The sequence below is a fragment of the Elephantulus edwardii genome, unplaced genomic scaffold (assembly GCF_000299155.1).
Source record: "Elephantulus edwardii isolate Elephantulus edwardi_28Jun2011 unplaced genomic scaffold, EleEdw1.0 scaffold00207, whole genome shotgun sequence".
Lineage (NCBI taxonomy): Eukaryota > Metazoa > Chordata > Mammalia > Macroscelidea > Macroscelididae > Elephantulus > Elephantulus edwardii.
In genome coordinates, this window is record NW_006399957.1 from 1,633,108 (window position 1) to 1,637,937 (window position 4,830).

Sequence of the window (4,830 nt, forward strand, 5' to 3'; positions counted from 1 at the left end):
TAATATAAACGTCAGGGACAAAACCAATGCAAATTAATTGAGGAACTCTCAGAGTCTCAAAATACAGACACCATCAAAGGGACCTTGAAGTGTTCCTTTTAATTTCCTTTGCTTACACATTTTTACCAGTATAATGTCTTTACTAAATGTATTTTATTTATGCTAGAAATCCCAAACAGTGTTTTATTTGGCAGAATTCTGTTGGCTCATCTTTGGAGATGAACACAGGATGGCCTTTCTGATGGACTCTACCTCGCACATAACCCCGCAACAGTCCCCGGAGAATGAGGAGACTCAGACCTGGTGAGTGGATTGCACTCACTCTCCAGTAGGGCTCGGAATTAAGTCCCAGGTCAGACCTCAGGCCTCTCAGGTGTGTCACCCTGCACACCACAAGAGTTCTGAGACGTGATGTGAAGGGACAAAGGCATTGTAAATGGTGCGGTGGCTGCTGACGTGCTGTCTTGCTAAGCGTAACCGCTCTGTGTGAGCTCGGATGCTGCCATTCTCTCTGTGCTACACAGCTTCGCTCGCCCCTCTCTGTGATCCCAGCAGCACCGTATGCTGAGTTCTGGAAGAACCATCCACACACAAGGAGAGGGCGTCTTCATATCAGCGCATGGCTAACACAGTTCTCTAAAGTCATATCACACCCATGGAATATGTCCTAAAAAGAGCCAGCACTGAAGAAACAGAGAAAAATAATTGGTGGTGGTGTGTGCTGGTGTTAGGTGCGACTGAGGTGACAACGACTGATATCAGCCCTATGAACACAACACACAAAAACTCAAATCATTATTTTAATTAAAGAGGATTGTTGATGCTTCTCTAGATGGCTAGACAAATGGTCTTGAAGTATAACTTGGCATTTGGGCCCAGCTTCCAGTCCACAGACAAGCTCCCTTCTCGAATCTCCCTTTAAATCAGTTAGTTCTGCCACCCCGCAAGCAGTGACAGGAAGAACAGGGAAGAAGCCTTTCCGAACAAGCCCCAGTCCTCAAACGATACCTAGAAGATAAAATAGAAACAGCAATGTGGACTGGGTGTTGCTTTCTGGTGGACCTGCTGCACAAGCATGCATTCGGATTGCCTGCCTCTTTTTGCTCATTTTAAGACCTTCTGTTCGGTGAGAAGCCCATGCTAACGTGGAGCTCGCTTTCCTGTTGGAGCCACTTAACCACCCTGATCAATTCCAGCTTGTTTACAGACTGCTGGCGCTGGCTGCTCTAATGATCCTCGGACCTCCAAAGAGAATTGCGTTTGCTCTCCTTTGGAAACGCCGTGCTCACATCTCTACGGTCTGAAACCACCCGCCGTCACTCCTCCCTTCATTCAGGGACTCATTTCTGACTGGAGATGTCTGGAGCCTGCTTCCTGAGATCATCCATGGCTAGTCAACCTCATGGTGACTCAATTGGCTCACCAGTTGTTGCCAGTGTGGGCTCATGTTTGGTATTGGTATGGTCACGTCACTTAAGTTGTGCCTAAGTATCTCCATTAGACCCTTCTCTAACGTGGCAAGTACAGTAATGTAGGATGTGGCATTTTCAAATTAGTTCCTAAAATACACAATTTATTGACTGACTTTTTAAAAATTATACAAGTGTAAAAACCAAGGCAGAGAGAAGAAAAATGTTATAAACTGGGATTTATCTGAAGAACTTGATGCCTCAGTAATTGCATTTAAAACGTATTGCCTATGACATTCATAGCTGCTATGGCACAAAGATTATTGTAGATACTTTCTCCTCTTTCTTCCCCAGGATGAACTTTCTTTTCCTGTCTGGAGGAAACAAATTGGGTCAGCAGTATCACCAGATACTTCCCCACTGAGCCACTTGCCAAGCATTTCACACACATGTCCTCCCAGGAGCATGTCCTCCCAGGACGCGTGTACCCCCAAGATGCATGTCCTCCCAGGACACGTGTTCTCCCAGGACCATGACCTCCCAGGACCACAGGGCTCCTATAAGAAAGATACAGGATCACCTCAGAGCCATTTGATAGATGAGATAATTGGGACCCAGAGTGGGCAGCAAATTAGCTCCAACTTTTAAGGTTTTTCTGCATAATACGCCATCAGGCTACTTAATCTATTTGGACTGAGCCTCTTGTATCTGGAGGAAACTATGTTCCTTTAAACCAACTAAACAGAAATGCGGCCTACAGCTCAGCTGCCAGCGGCTGCAGCCCTCACCGCCCGGCCCCACTGTCCCGGGAAGAGCAGAGGCGGTCTGTGCACGCTGCATCCTCCGACAGCATCATCACGGTGGGAGCTGCAAACGGGCTTGCAGAGCACGTAGCCCTCGGAAACAGATTAAACGCACATACATTTCGGAATGAGTGACTGTAATGAAAGTCAAATGAATTATAATAAAATATGGAGTTTTAAAAAAGAGAACTACACGATGCATGATGGTGCTGGGGAAAAAAACAGCACCAAGCAGTTTGTCACCGCATGCTATTGTCAAAGTAAATAACTACCCAAGACAAACTTACAAAGTGGTTTTCACTCTAATGTGAAGCGCAAAGTCAGTCATTTAATTTGTTAATTAGTATTATGCCAGAAACTATCTATTCAATATGAAGCAAATATGTTTACAATCTTTTCTGCCATCTGTTTAATAGATGGGAGAAGACTCGGCGCCGGCTCCTCAGAGAGGGGTGTTGAGAATTTGTTCCACAATTAGTGGAGCAGGTTTTTAAATTCTCGAGGAGCCGTGCGAGCGGGGGCACCTTCCGAAGGAGACACTACATCACACGCTGCTCCTCAGCACCAGCGGCTGCTGGAGCGGCTGCCGGCAGATGCACACCAATTTTAAGGAGAAAAAAATGTGAAAAGATACCTACGAATGCATCCATATATCTATACAAATATAACACCAGCACACAGAATGCAAAAGCAGTTTTGCACAAAACAATCGTAAGCCCAGATTTACAGGGAAGAGTAACATCAGGTCTGCTTGAGACACATACAGTCTGCGCCCCAGAAATTGTTCAAGGTTTCGTCCAGGTCAGCCCCAGCTTGCCAGTGTGCTGCCGTCAACGTGCCTTCTCGAGGTGCCCTCACACCGATGCTGAAGAGAGTGAGGGGGAAATTAAGACAGTCCAGCTGCTTTGAGGATGTCTCCCCTTTCCCTTCAGGTGACAAGCATTCCACCTCAGCTGAGTGGCCCAGTTCAGTCAGAAATCCCTCCAAAAGGGAATTTTCAATACCGCTTCCCTCCGACAAGCCTCTTGGTTGAGATCGCAAGGATTTGCTCATTGCAGTTGTTTCTGTGATAATTACTGTGAGTCAGTGGGGTTGGTTTATTTCTCCCCCTGATTAAAATGGCCAGAGAAGCATCCCTCTAAGCATTTTGATAAATTCCTCGTTCAGGAGTCAGGACAGTTATTGACCACGTGCATCCTGTTGTGGTCACTTGCATGCCTGCCTGCTGTGCTTCACCAGGATTATGAATTATAAGCAGAGCTGCCTCTGTAACCCCACGTAAGGAACCAAAATACAAATCTCTGATGGCGTTACTCACGCTCAGGCCCCTCTCAGCTACTTCCTGGAACAGTAAGTTAGTGCCCCATTGTCAGCACTTCTTGTTCACAAGAAAGGAAAAGCTTGCTTCCATATGTCTTCTCCTTTTCTTTTTTATATTTTTCGGGAATTCTCTAAAAATGTGTAATCCTTGCTAAAAGGAGGGATTTTATGAATCCAGGACCTTCTGGAAGACACCACTAATGCTCATACAAACGAATCCACGGTTTTGCACACGGGTAGCTGATTCTACCTGCTCCTTTACCTGGCAGGTTCCTGAGCAGCCCCCTGCCAGTCTGCCTCCTGCCCGTGAGTTTTTGTGGGGCTCCTGATCCAGGTGATGTGAGTGGAGCGGAAGTCTGATGAAGTTGGGGACTGAGGTTGGATAACGATGTTGCAGCATGAAAATTCATTTCCTTTCTGAACTTGATTTTTGGGGACTCGTTGTGTGATCTTGACCTCAGGAGCCCTGGACTTTGGAGAAACCCCACTTGCTCAGGTGATTTCATGTCTGAATAACATTTAGACAGAATCCGCCCTCTCCTCACGCTATTTAATAGGTGCTCCCAGGGCACCAAGAGGGGAGAGAAGACACTAAACCATCTTGACAGGTGATGGGGACCCTCTGAACGTGTGGAATGGTCATTTGTGCCACAAACACGTGGACACAGACACTGTGCCCATGATTCACACACACGGGTTGCAAGCACACTGCCTCTCCACTGCAGCAATATGCACCCCGAGCAGGATGAAGATTTGTGAGCAAACACCCCTCGCAGGCCCGATGCCCCCACCTCCTCCAGCAGCAACAAAAATTGCATTTGTGGCTAACAAGGTTTAGCTGAGCCAACACCTGACTTCTCAGACCTTCTGGACACAATGCAGACAGTCCAGTAGGAACATTACAGGATTAAGACTATTGTCGCCTTCTCAAACTCAATTCATCTGTTCCTAATAGTGTTTCAATAGTATCCTAGTAACCTCTTCTGTGAAGCTTCATCTGGTCTGTATTTGCAAACACTATTAAAAAAAAGAAGTTAAAAAAAAAGGCCTTGCATTCAAGGGGAGAAAGGCTGTGTTTAATCCCTTCCCAGAGAGCAGGGAGGAGCGAGGTGCCGGCTCTACGTGGGCAAGTGTATTTGCCAACCCACCATATGGGAGTCGTGGCTGGGACTTTTTTTTTTCCTGGAATAATTAAATGTTGATGGCAGAGTTCAAATGGATCATTAAAATTCAAAAGTGTAAGAAACAGATTTTTTCTTATGTTGCTGAACGCTCCAGAGGGTTGACTAGCTAGCAGA